The sequence below is a fragment of the Lissotriton helveticus genome, chromosome 10 (genome assembly GCF_964261635.1).
Source record: "Lissotriton helveticus chromosome 10, aLisHel1.1, whole genome shotgun sequence".
NCBI lineage: Eukaryota > Metazoa > Chordata > Amphibia > Caudata > Salamandridae > Lissotriton > Lissotriton helveticus.
Window position 1 is genome coordinate 269,582,148 of NC_136071.1, and position 15,064 is coordinate 269,597,211.

Sequence of the window (15,064 nt, forward strand, 5' to 3'; positions counted from 1 at the left end):
AAGCAAGCTAGCCGGGCTGATGAGAGGTGTTACCTCGAAACCGGGCCGGTCCTCGGATGCTTGTTTCCGTTCTGGGAAGGACATGGCTTTTGTAGTTCGGACTGGACTGTTCCCATGGGGCACAGGGTCAGCGCTGATTTGCATATCGCCATTGTCTAACCCAGGGTGGTGTGGAGTGGAAAAACTATGGACTTGGGCCCAGATCTTTTGACTGGGGTGAATGTGTGACATTGATCCACATTCTGTCCATCAGTGTTGTGTTTGCAGTAACCGCTCTAAGTGTACTGGGGATGCTCAGACGTGAGTCCCAGGCACTCCACACCACTGGAAGCAAGCTAGCCGGGCTGATGAGAGGTGTTACCTCGAAACCGGGCCGGTCCTCGGATGCTTGTTTCCGTTCTGGGAAGGACATGGCTTTTGTAGTTCGGACTGGACTGTTCCCATGGGGCACAGGGTCAGCGCTGATTTGCATATCGCCATTGTCTAACCCAGGGTGGTGTGGAGTGGAAAAACGATGGATTTGGGCCCAGATCTTTTGACTGGGGTGAATGTGTGACATTGATCCACATTCTGTCCATCATTGTTGTGTTTGCAGTAACCGCTCCAAGTGTACTGGGGATGCTCAGACGTGAGTCCCAGGCACTCCACACCACTGGAAGCAAGCTAGCCGGGCTGATGAGAGGTGTTACCTCGAAACCGGGCCGGTCCTCGGATGCTTGTTTCCGTTCTGGGAAGGACATGGCTTTTGTAGTTCGGACTGGACTGTTCCCATGGGGCACAGGGTCAGCGCTGATTTGCATATCGCCATTGTCTAACCCAGGGTGGTGTGGAGTGGAAAAACGATGGATTTGGGCCCAGATCTTTTGACTGGGGTGAATGTGTGACATTGATCCACATTCTGTCCATCATTGTTGTGTTTGCAGTAACCGCTCTAAGTGTACTGGGGATGCTCAGACGTGAGTCCCAGGCACTCCACACCACTGGAAGCAAGCTAGCCGGGCTGATGAGAGGTGTTACCTCGAAACCGGGCCGGTCCTCGGATGCTTGTTTCCGTTCTGGGAAGGACATGGCTTTTGTAGTTCGGACTGGACTGTTCCCATGGGGCACAGGGTCAGCGCTGATTTGCATATCGCCATTGTCTAACCCAGGGTGGTGTGGAGTGGAAAAACAATGGATTTGGGCCCAGATCTTTTGACTGGGGTGAATGTGTGACATTGATCCACATTCTGTCCATCATTGTTGTGTTTGCAGTAACCGCTCTAAGTGTACTGGGGATGCTCAGACGTGAGTCCCAGGCACTCCACACCACTGGAAGCAAGCTAGCCGGGCTGATGAGAGGTGTTACCTCGAAACCGGGCCGGTCCTCGGATGCTTGTTTCCGTTCTGGGAAGGACATGGCTTTTGTAGTTCGGACTGGACTGTTCCCATGGGGCACAGGGTCAGCGCTGATTTGCATATCGCCATTGTCTAACCCAGGGTGGTGTGGAGTGGAAAAACGATGGATTTGGGCCCAGATCTTTTGACTGGGGTGAATGTGTGACATTGATCCACATTCTGTCCATCATTGTTGTGTTTGCAGTAACCGCTCTAAGTGTACTGGGGATGCTCAGACGTGAGTCCCAGGCACTCCACACCACTGGAAGCAAGCTAGCTGGGCTGATGAGAGGTGTTACCTCGAAACCGGGCCGGTCCTCGGATGCTTGTTTCTGTTCTGGGAAGGACATGGCTTTTGTAGTTCGGACTGGACTGTTCCCATGGGGCACAGGGTCAGCGCTGATTTGCATATCGCCATTGTCTAACCCAGGGTGGTGTGGAGTGGAAAAACAATGGATTTGGGCCCAGATCTTTTGACTGGGGTGAATGTGTGACATTGATCCACATTCTGTCCATCATTGTTGTGTTTGCAGTAACCGCTCTAAGTGTACTGGGGATGCTCAGACGTGAGTCCCAGGCACTCCACACCACTGGAAGCAAGCTAGCCGGGCTGGTGAGAGGTGTTACCTCGAAACCGGGCCGGTCCTCGGATGCTTGTTTCCGTTCTGGGAAGGACATGGCTTTTGTAGTTCGGACTGGATTGTTCCCATGGGGCACAGGGTCAGCGCTGATTTGCATATCGCCATTGTCTAACCCAGGGTGGTGTGGAGTGGAAAAACGATGGATTTGGGCACAGATCTTTTGACTGGGGTGAATGTGTGACATTGATCCACATTCTGTCCATCATTGTTGTGTTTGCAGTAACCGCTCTAAGTGTACTGCGGATGCTCAGACGTGAGTCCCAGGCACTCCACACCACTGGAAGCAAGCTAGCCGGGCTGATGAGAGGTGTTACCTCGAAACCGGGCCGGTCCTCGGATGCTTGTTTCCGTTCTGGGAAGGACATGGCTTTTGTAGTTCGGACTGGACTGTTCCCATGGGGCACAGGGTCAGCGCTGATTTGCATATCGCCATTGTCTAACCCAGGGTGGTGTGGAGTGGAAAACGATGGATTTGGGCCCAGATCTTTTGACTGGGGTGAATGTGTGACATTGATCCACATTCTGTCCATCATTGTTGTGTTTGCAGTAACCGCTCTAAGTGTACTGGGGATGCTCAGACGTGAGTCCCAGGCACTCCACACCACTGGAAGCAAGCTAGCCGGGCTGATGAGAGGTGTTACCTCGAAACCGGGCCGGTCCTCGGATGCTTGTTTCCGTTCTGGGAAGGACATGGCTTTGGTAGTTCGGACTGGACTGTTCCCATGGGGCACAGGGTCAGCGCTGATTTGCATATCGCCATTGTCTAACCCAGGGTGGTGTGGAGTGGAAAAACGATGGATTTGGGCCCAGATCTTTTGACTGGGGTGAATGTGTGACATTGATCCACATTCTGTCCATCATTGTTGTGTTTGCAGTAACCGCTCTAAGTGTACTGGGGATGCTCAGACGTGAGTCCCAGGCACTCCACACCACTGGAAGCAAGCTAGCCGGGCTGATGAGAGGTGTTACCTCGAAACCGGGCCGGTCCTCGGATGCTTGTTTCCGTTCTGGGAAGGACATGGCTTTTGTAGTTCGGACTGGACTGTTCCCATGGGGCACAGGGTCAGCGCTGATTTGCATATCGCCATTGTCTAACCCAGGGTGGTGTGGAGTGGAAAAACAATGGATTTGGGCCCAGATCTTTTGACTGGGGTGAATGTGTGACATTGATCCACATTCTGTCCATCATTGTTGTGTTTGCAGTAACCGCTCTAAGTGTACTGGGGATGCTCAGACGTGAGTCCCAGGCACTCCACACCACTGGAAGCAAGCTAGCTGGGCTGATGAGAGGTGTTACCTCGAAACCGGGCCGGTCCTCGGATGCTTGTTTCTGTTCTGGGAAGGACATGGCTTTTGTAGTTCGGACTGGACTGTTCCCATGGGGCACAGGGTCAGCGCTGATTTGCATATCGCCATTGTCTAACCCAGGGTGGTGTGGAGTGGAAAAACAATGGATTTGGGCCCAGATCTTTTGACTGGGGTGAATGTGTGACATTGATCCACATTCTGTCCATCATTGTTGTGTTTGCAGTAACCGCTCTAAGTGTACTGGGGATGCTCAGACGTGAGTCCCAGGCACTCCACACCACTGGAAGCAAGCTAGCCGGGCTGGTGAGAGGTGTTACCTCGAAACCGGGCCGGTCCTCGGATGCTTGTTTCCGTTCTGGGAAGGACATGGCTTTTGTAGTTCGGACTGGATTGTTCCCATGGGGCACAGGGTCAGCGCTGATTTGCATATCGCCATTGTCTAACCCAGGGTGGTGTGGAGTGGAAAAACGATGGATTTGGGCACAGATCTTTTGACTGGGGTGAATGTGTGACATTGATCCACATTCTGTCCATCATTGTTGTGTTTGCAGTAACCGCTCTAAGTGTACTGCGGATGCTCAGACGTGAGTCCCAGGCACTCCACACCACTGGAAGCAAGCTAGCCGGGCTGATGAGAGGTGTTACCTCGAAACCGGGCCGGTCCTCGGATGCTTGTTTCCGTTCTGGGAAGGACATGGCTTTTGTAGTTCGGACTGGACTGTTCCCATGGGGCACAGGGTCAGCGCTGATTTGCATATCGCCATTGTCTAACCCAGGGTGGTGTGGAGTGGAAAACGATGGATTTGGGCCCAGATCTTTTGACTGGGGTGAATGTGTGACATTGATCCACATTCTGTCCATCATTGTTGTGTTTGCAGTAACCGCTCTAAGTGTACTGGGGATGCTCAGACGTGAGTCCCAGGCACTCCACACCACTGGAAGCAAGCTAGCCGGGCTGATGAGAGGTGTTACCTCGAAACCGGGCCGGTCCTCGGATGCTTGTTTCCGTTCTGGGAAGGACATGGCTTTTGTAGTTCGGACTGGACTGTTCCCATGGGGCACAGGGTCAGCGCTGATTTGCATATCGCCATTGTCTAACCCAGGGTGGTGTGGAGTGGAAAAACGATGGATTTGGGCCCAGATCTTTTGACTGGGGTGAATGTGTGACATTGATCCACATTCTGTCCATCATTGTTGTGTTTGCAGTAACCGCTCTAAGTGTACTGGGGATGCTCAGACGTGAGTCCCAGGCACTCCACACCACTGGAAGCAAGCTAGCCGGGCTGATGAGAGGTGTTACCTCGAAACCGGGCCAGTCCTCGGATGCTTGTTTCCGTTCTGGGAAGGACATGGCTTTTGTAGTTCGGACTGGACTGTTCCCATGGGGCACAGGGTCAGCGCTGATTTGCATATCGCCATTGTCTAACCCAGGGTGGTGTGGAGTGGAAAAACGATGGATTTGGGCACAGATCTTTTGACTGGGGTGAATGTGTGACATTGATCCACATTCTGTCCATCATTGTTGTGTTTGCAGTAACCGCTCTAAGTGTACTGCGGATGCTCAGACGTGAGTCCCAGGCACTCCACACCACTGGAAGCAAGCTAGCCGGGCTGATGAGAGGTGTTACCTCGAAACCGGGCCGGTCCTCGGATGCTTGTTTCCGTTCTGGGAAGGACATGGCTTTTGTAGTTCGGACTGGACTGTTCCCATGGGGCACAGGGTCAGCGCTGATTTGCATATCGCCATTGTCTAACCCAGGGTGGTGTGGAGTGGAAAACGATGGATTTGGGCCCAGATCTTTTGACTGGGGTGAATGTGTGACATTGATCCACATTCTGTCCATCATTGTTGTGTTTGCAGTAACCGCTCTAAGTGTACTGGGGATGCTCAGACGTGAGTCCCAGGCACTCCACACCACTGGAAGCAAGCTAGCCGGGCTGATGAGAGGTGTTACCTCGAAACCGGGCCGGTCCTCGGATGCTTGTTTCCGTTCTGGGAAGGACATGGCTTTTGTAGTTCGGACTGGACTGTTCCCATGGGGCACAGGGTCAGCGCTGATTTGCATATCGCCATTGTCTAACCCAGGGTGGTGTGGAGTGGAAAAACGATGGATTTGGGCCCAGATCTTTTGACTGGGGTGAATGTGTGACATTGATCCACATTCTGTCCATCATTGTTGTGTTTGCAGTAACCGCTCTAAGTGTACTGGGGATGCTCAGACGTGAGTCCCAGGCACTCCACACCACTGGAAGCAAGCTAGCCGGGCTGATGAGAGGTGTTACCTCGAAACCGGGCCGGTCCTCGGATGCTTGTTTCCGTTCTGGGAAGGACATGGCTTTTGTAGTTCGGACTGGACTGTTCCCATGGGGCACAGGGTCAGCGCTGATTTGCATATCGCCATTGTCTAACCCAGGGTGGTGTGGAGTGGAAAAACAATGGATTTGGGCCCAGATCTTTTGACTGGGGTGAATGTGTGACATTGATCCACATTCTGTCCATCATTGTTGTGTTTGCAGTAACCGCTCTAAGTGTACTGGGGATGCTCAGACGTGAGTCCCAGGCACTCCACACCACTGGAAGCAAGCTAGCTGGGCTGATGAGAGGTGTTACCTCGAAACCGGGCCGGTCCTCGGATGCTTGTTTCTGTTCTGGGAAGGACATGGCTTTTGTAGTTCGGACTGGACTGTTCCCATGGGGCACAGGGTCAGCGCTGATTTGCATATCGCCATTGTCTAACCCAGGGTGGTGTGGAGTGGAAAAACAATGGATTTGGGCCCAGATCTTTTGACTGGGGTGAATGTGTGACATTGATCCACATTCTGTCCATCATTGTTGTGTTTGCAGTAACCGCTCTAAGTGTACTGGGGATGCTCAGACGTGAGTCCCAGGCACTCCACACCACTGGAAGCAAGCTAGCCGGGCTGGTGAGAGGTGTTACCTCGAAACCGGGCCGGTCCTCGGATGCTTGTTTCCGTTCTGGGAAGGACATGGCTTTTGTAGTTCGGACTGGATTGTTCCCATGGGGCACAGGGTCAGCGCTGATTTGCATATCGCCATTGTCTAACCCAGGGTGGTGTGGAGTGGAAAAACGATGGATTTGGGCACAGATCTTTTGACTGGGGTGAATGTGTGACATTGATCCACATTCTGTCCATCATTGTTGTGTTTGCAGTAACCGCTCTAAGTGTACTGCGGATGCTCAGACGTGAGTCCCAGGCACTCCACACCACTGGAAGCAAGCTAGCCGGGCTGATGAGAGGTGTTACCTCGAAACCGGGCCGGTCCTCGGATGCTTGTTTCCGTTCTGGGAAGGACATGGCTTTTGTAGTTCGGACTGGACTGTTCCCATGGGGCACAGGGTCAGCGCTGATTTGCATATCGCCATTGTCTAACCCAGGGTGGTGTGGAGTGGAAAACGATGGATTTGGGCCCAGATCTTTTGACTGGGGTGAATGTGTGACATTGATCCACATTCTGTCCATCATTGTTGTGTTTGCAGTAACCGCTCTAAGTGTACTGGGGATGCTCAGACGTGAGTCCCAGGCACTCCACACCACTGGAAGCAAGCTAGCCGGGCTGATGAGAGGTGTTACCTCGAAACCGGGCCGGTCCTCGGATGCTTGTTTCCGTTCTGGGAAGGACATGGCTTTTGTAGTTCGGACTGGACTGTTCCCATGGGGCACAGGGTCAGCGCTGATTTGCATATCGCCATTGTCTAACCCAGGGTGGTGTGGAGTGGAAAAACGATGGATTTGGGCCCAGATCTTTTGACTGGGGTGAATGTGTGACATTGATCCACATTCTGTCCATCATTGTTGTGTTTGCAGTAACCGCTCTAAGTGTACTGGGGATGCTCAGACGTGAGTCCCAGGCACTCCACACCACTGGAAGCAAGCTAGCCGGGCTGATGAGAGGTGTTACCTCGAAACCGGGCCGGTCCTCGGATGCTTGTTTCCGTTCTGGGAAGGACATGGCTTTTGTAGTTCGGACTGGACTGTTCCCATGGGGCACAGGGTCAGCGCTGATTTGCATATCGCCATTGTCTAACCCAGGGTGGTGTGGAGTGGAAAAACGATGGATTTGGGCCCAGATCTTTTGACTGGGGTGAATGTGTGACATTGATCCACATTCTGTCCATCATTGTTGTGTTTGCAGTAACCGCTCTAAGTGTACTGGGGATGCTCAGACGTGAGTCCCAGGCACTCCACACCACTGGAAGCAAGCTAGCCGGGCTGATGAGAGGTGTTACCTCGAAACCGGGCCGGTCCTCGGATGCTTGTTTCCGTTCTGGGAAGGACATGGCTTTTGTAGTTCGGACTGGACTGTTCCCATGGGGCACAGGGTCAGTGCTGATTTGCATATCGCCATTGTCTAACCCAGGGTGGTGTGGAGTGGAAAAACGATGGATTTGGGCCCAGATCTTTTGACTGGGGTGAATGTGTGACATTGATCCACATTCTGTCCATCATTGTTGTGTTTGCAGTAACCGCTCTAAGTGTACTGGGGATGCTCAGACGTGAGTCCCAGGCACTCCACACCACTGGAAGCAAGCTAGCCGGGCTGATGAGAGGTGTTACCTCGAAACCGGGCCGGTCCTCGGATGCTTGTTTCGGTTCTGGGAAGGACATGGCTTTTGTAGTTCGGACTGGACTGTTCCCATGGGGCACAGGGTCAGCGCTGATTTGCATATCGCCATTGTCTAACCCAGGGTGGTGTGGAGTGGAAAAACGATGGATTTGGGCCCAGATCTTTTGACTGGGGTGAATGTGTGACATTGATCCACATTCTGTCCATCATTGTTGTGTTTGCAGTAACCGCTCTAAGTGTACTGGGGATGCTCAGACGTGAGTCCCAGGCACTCCACACCACTGGAAGCAAGCTAGCCGGGCTGATGAGAGGTGTTACCTCGAAACCGGGCCGGTCCTCGGATGCTTGTTTCCGTTCTGGGAAGGACATGGCTTTTGTAGTTCGGACTGGACTGTTCCCATGGGCCACAGGGTCAGCGCTGATTTGCATATCGCCATTGTCTAACCCAGGGTGGTGTGGAGTGGAAAAACGATGGATTTGGGCCCAGATCTTTTGACTGGGGTGAATGTGTGACATTGATCCACATTCTGTCCATCATTGTTGTGTTTGCAGTAACAAACAAAATTACCACAGCAGTAAGTCTCCCCAACTCAGATTTAAAGTGGATAAACATGTTTCATTTGAGAGACCCATAGGCCAACGCTGCAGCTTCCACATGCTTCAACACCCTCCACATACTGAATTGGACCCCCCGAATCAAAGAAGACCGTCACCCATGCACTCATCACCAGCAGGCTGAACTACGGGAACACAGTCTATGCTGGAATCAACAAATCTCTACTCCACAAACTTCAGATTGTCCAGAACACCTAGGCCAGATTCATTTTCAGCATCCCACGACAAGACCACATTACCCAGCATAAACGAGCACTCCACTTGCTCCCCGTCGAAAAAAGAGTAACCTTCAAGCTGCTCACACACACCTACAAAGCCCTCCACAACACCAAACTCCAAGTCCTCATTCTCCTTCTACACCCCCAAAAGAAACCTCCACTCCGCTGACCATGCCTTGGCCGAAATCCTCTGCATCCACAGAGCAAGAAAGGAGGCACACCCTTCTCCGACATCATGGCCAAGCCCTGAAATGAATTCCCCCTCAGCACCAGATGAAGCCCCACACTGAAAGCATTCACGAAGAGCCGTAATACTTGGCTTTTTGAATGACCAAAGCTGCACAAATCGCCCCCACACACTCTCCCAGCGCCTGGAGACCCTCACAGGTGAGTAGTGCGCTTTATACATCCCTGATTGATTGATTGATACATCACCACAGTGTGTGTTTGAATGTTATCAACAGGCCCTTCCATTGGTTTGGCTGTCTATAACTCTTAAGGGTAGTGAAATGAGCAGTGCTGCCTTCTTCAGTATACAGAGAATGTCTGAAAATTGGCTTGGCTTGGCTACACCTCTGAGAGCTACTTTGAGGGTGCTGGTGAGCTACCAGTAGTTCCCAAGCTACTGGTTGGAGACCCCTAGTATGGATAGTAAGTGGGGAATTGTAGTCCTGAAGCACAATTGTGAAGGTCATTACACTACTACATGCATAATGCATAGTACTTTAAAGCACTCCATCCCCTAAAGCCTGGCTCACTGCATGAATACATGCTTTCTGACTGAATGATTATAGTAATATAAGGAAAGACACTGGGCGAATTCTTAATTGGTTGACTTTTACTTTAGTGAATGAATTACTACATGGTACTGAAAGAGTCACTGTGGGAATGCAACAGCAGTCACACTGTGTTTGCTGGAGTATATGGATAGTGACTGGGGAATTGCAGGCCGGAAGCACAAATGTGAAAGTGGTTACACCAGTACATACATAACGCATAGCACTTTGAAGCACTCCATGCTCTAAAGCCAGGCTCACTGCATGAGAACATGTATTAAAACTCGGCGTAATGTAATTAAATACATTAAAACTCGGATATACATTAGAATACTGGAAGTTTAATAGAGAGTATCTCTGGCACGGGATGCAGGGAAAATAGAGGTTTAGGCTAATGAATAATAATAAAAAAAAGTTTAAAAAAGGGAAGTTACTAGAATAATAAGTCAAAGAAAAAAAAGTAATGAATGTTAATACTCATATTAAAAAAAAGTAACGTATAGAAATCCTTTAAAAGGAGTTTAAAAAAAGCATTTTAGAAATTATACGAAAGGTAAAAAGTATGGAAAGAGGCACGTTTACATAAACACGTGACGTACTAAAACAGTGGAAATGAGAACACCTGTCAACTGAAATTCGTGAGTTAAAAGTGGGAGGAGCAATAAATTGATCCCATAGACTGTAAAGTAACCGAAAAGTATATAAACCACGCTCGTGAGATGATTAGTTTCGCTTCAGAGAATCAATACGGGTGAAGAAACTATGAGCAAGGTAATGATTCGGGGCTGCGGAAGCATCTTGGGAATATCTTTCATTTCCTCAGAGGGAACATATTGCTAATGTATATTTAAAAATACATAAAACAGTATGTGCCCTCCAGAGGAGTTGGTTGAATTTCGACGCAGGAAGGAAAGAATATCGAACAGAGTTAAATTATGTAAATGGGTGTATGTTTGATATTTTTAAAAATGAAAGCAAAAATATTTAAATGAATATAAAATGTACTATGTTTAAGTTGAAGTGGAGTATAATAACGAGTTGACGAAAGAACCATTACAAGAAATATAGGTTAATTAAGGAATTACTACGTGCAAGGTAATGATTAGGAATGATCGTATCATCTTCAGTTTATCTTTCATTTCCACAGAAGGATCATATTGTTAATGTATATTTTAATTTACATTCAACTTTATGATCCTTCAAGTGGAGTTAGATGACTTTCAACAGAGGATTTTATTTTTTTTAGTATGCAAGTATTTCTTAATGATTAAAAAATTTACTATAAATATACTATCAGCGCAAAAAAGGAAATGCTTTACAATAAAGGAAAATACTATTTAGCTTCTACAATGAAAATGGGATAAAAGTATTTATATTGAGTAGTGCTTTTACTAATTTTCACTTGTGGAGAACAAGAGGATTATCTTTGCAAGCACTTTTAAAAAAAATATATATTATATAATTGTGTCTTCAAATGTTAATGTTAATGTTAATGCTTTCAATTTTCAAAAATGATTGTACAATTTAATAATGACATGAAATGTACATAAAAAAAGAAAGATGAAACAGTGAGGGAGTGTTTGTCATAGCACTTCTATTCTACTTTATCTGAAAGTAAAAAAAGCCCTAACATTAAAATAATGATGGGGCAACACTTATATAATGTAAACTTAAGGAATGAGTGCTTATGATAAAATAAAAAAAATGTAGTCCAACCCGTGATACCAATGAATGAAAAAAAGATTTGCATTTCACCTATGTGATGAATATAAAAGACTCAAAAAACATATTTTGAAAACTTGTGCATTTTTTTCTGGGATTCTTTGAAGATTTATACATTTAATGAAAGGACAAAGTACTCCAAGCTAAAGGAAAAAAGTCAGCACAATTATGATACAATAGAAAATAGAATAATATTTTTAAATACCTTTACAGTCAACAAACTCGTAAGCAGAGTACACAGTTTAAGTTAAAAACACCCTACCACAACTAGTTTTTGAAACGCATTGTAAAATAAAGTGCGTCACAAAATGAGCTACGTACATGGTGAGGGTATCATAACGTCACATAGAAAAAACAAGCCAATCAAAATTAGAATCAGGAAGGTAGAGTTTACCACACAACAGCCAATCAAATGTTTTTGAAAATCTGCGCAAGGAAAGGAATTGGTCGGTAATACGTCTTCTAACAATGCTTCACAACCAATGAAAAAGAGGTGTAGAAAGATTCTGTTTTTAACATAGGAGCCAATCAGATGACCTTGCAAGTACACGCAGGGGGAGGCAATTGTTGCTTACAATAAATAATAACAATAAAACAGGGAAGTTTAAAAGAATGTTTTGGAATAAAACACACGCGTGTTTTATTTAAAAAAGTTTACGAGGTGAAGTATCATCAACAATCTTTAAAAAATGTACTGGGAAATTATCAGTCACTACGTTAACATTATCGCTGCTTTAGCAATCAATCACATGACTTACGTTTCACCACTGTCTGCCGCTCCTTACTTCACTTGCAAAGTTAAAAAGAACATGTGCGATATTTGCAAAACAAGTGTAGTGCAATGTGAATTATTGAGGATGACTTGCTTTCGCAGAATAAGTACGCACTTATCTGCAAGACCCCATTTAATGATTAACCAGGCTCTCAAGGCTAAACACGTCAGAAATCATCTCTCGTCACTTTCTGTTCGTCCAGGTTGACCGTGAAAGTGTGTGTCTCCTTCTCTTTTAACTCCTTTCTTTTTCATAGTAATTGTTACTCATACACTATCCAGCAAATACCCCACAGATGCAACCCCTTGGATTTGTAATAGTAATTGTTACTCATACACTATCCAGCAAATACCGTACAGATGCACCGCCCTGGAGTTAGAAGAGTAATTGTTACCCCTACACTAACATGTCATGCACTTACCCTACAGATGCACCCCCCTGGAGTTAGAATAGTAATTGTTACCCCTACACTAACCTGCACTTTCCCTACAGATGCACCCTGCTCTCTCTTTCAAAATGCAAACCAGATTTACAACACCCTTGCACCACTTTCCAATAGAAGCCCATGTTCACACCAGAACATGGATTTCTATTGGAATTCACAAGGCCATATTATCGAACCCATTAAAACGGCGATAATTTTTATCGCCCTGCTTGATAATATGCCCCTTGGTTTGGATTTTGAAAGACAGAGCAGTGAAATCTGTTCTACCTTTCAAAATCCAAACCAGATGGCTTTTCCACATGCAAGTTAGCATCTCCCCATGTGGAAAAACAATGCTGGCTCCCAAAGGATGAGGGGCGCCGGCAAGACGGTGGGGGCATTGTGGCTCCCCCCACGGTCCCCAACATTTTTTATACGACCCGGGGGATACGGTTCCCAGGGATATTAGAAATTACTGATAGGGGCTATTTTTTTTACGGTAAAATTAGAAGTCACGCACCCAGTGCAGCGCTCAGTGAGGCCCCCTGGTGTGCACGCGCTGAATGTATGACACTTAATCTGTAGGGTGCGCGACTCCAGTGCCTTTGGTGCACAACTTCTAAACGTTTGGGAGCCAGCATTGCTTTTCCACATGGGCAGCTACTAACATGCAGCTCCCCATGTGAAAAAGCAATCTGATTTAGATTTTGAAAGAGAGAACAGATTTCCTTGCTATATTAGGGTGGGATGGACACCCCGGGACACTGCAGGAACTGGCCCTCCCACAATACATAAAGCCCCAGGGAATGGTGGTCCCCCGGGCTTTGGAGACCTTGCAGCCCCTGCAATCATTTTGTTTGTAGCCCCAGGGGGTGACGGGCCCTCCAGTGCTCCAGGAGGAGGGCCACACAGTCCCCCTCCCACAATACATAAAGCCCCGGGGGTGGTGGTACCCACGGCTTTGGGGGTCTCTGTCCCCTCCCCCACCATTTTTTTTAGCCCCGGGGGGTGACGATTCCCGGGGCGGGGGGGCCCCTCTATACCCCCCATAAAATTTAATAATTTTGACCCCGGTATTTAGCCCCAGGGGCTAATTATAAAAAAAGCTCCATTTTATTTTTATTTATTTTTTACTGCAGAGTCCGCGCACCCTACATGCACCTGCCGGGTGCAACTCCAATGATTCGAGGGAGCGGATTCCAATTGATATAAATATCACAGGGTCAAAGTTTGTTGATTCCCAAATTCACACTTTATTCAAGTATTAGTCACAAAAATGACGACAGATTCCACATTCCATTTCAATGTTTCCAAATCAATCCAGACTAATCAAAACATCAGACAGCCTCCAGACCTCACAGGATTTTTACAAAGTTTTAAAATACTAGGCTTATAAAACAGCTATTAATATAAACAAATTGCTTTCCCAATACATGTTACAAACAACTTTGTCACAATGCCTACCTTCCATTAACTATTCACAGATACAGTTCTCTTTTCCAGTGTATATCAAACCGAATAGCAACAATACTCGAAATCTGTAATGAAAACATCATATTGATATAGATATATATGGTACATGTCCCATAATCTGAATTATTACAGATCTTATTAGACTCTCAAGGACTCCTGTTTTTGTATTTACAAGGTTACATCTTCTTAAAAACTCGTTGCCCTCCTTAGTGCTTAGCAAATAAAGAGAAACTGTTGAATGTGAGTAAATGTGAGAATAAAAACACCTATGTTCTGATGTTATACTTACTCTAACTGAGAACCTGCACTTTCTGCTTATTGTTAAAGCACCCAACTATTAATTCCCGCTCAGTATTATCAATATGCAAATACCTGTACTACTCCACAATTAAATAAAGTCTCACCTATATCATCAATTCGGTTCACGAAAGGACCTCAAACTTCCCTTCCTTCCTTCAAAGAGTCTTAATATGTCTTCTGAAAAAAGACAGTTAATAAATATTAACATTATCATGCTCATGTACCATAGTATCTCTAGGTGTGCCCACCCATAACTGCTTGCCACTGAAACTATCAAAAAGTTCCAATCCAACGTTAACATCCCTCAAAGTAACTCAAATCTTATTCATGGTTTCTGCATCTGTGAAAAAGTCTGTATACCAAAAAATATATATATATTGTGAGGATTGAAAAACTATACGACATGCTCGAAACTTCACTAATACTATCGTATTTAGACAGATTTCATAATCTCACCTGATCCTAACAAATTCAACTCTTCCCAATAGATTCTGTTGTAAACAAAAAATACATAAAAATATCTTAATTACTATAAGTACTCTAAGAAAACCCTTCACAAAGAGCAAACCACACTCTTCTATCATTATTCCCCCATTTACCTGAATCCTTTCTCTTAAAGTCTTTACGGCGGGAAGTCTTCTGTCCGCGGCGACGGGCCGGTCCTTTAGTCTACGTGCAATTCCTGCTCTCAGATTCCTGCTATTTGAACTCTGTTATGACCAATCACTAACTTCCCCGTTACGCGCTCCATTTTTAAATGTGTTCCCTATCTGGTCCGTTTCAAATTACTTCCGCTAAGAACGCATAATAGCCGCCCATTTTTATCAAGTATTTCCGGTTCCCTTTCTCAGT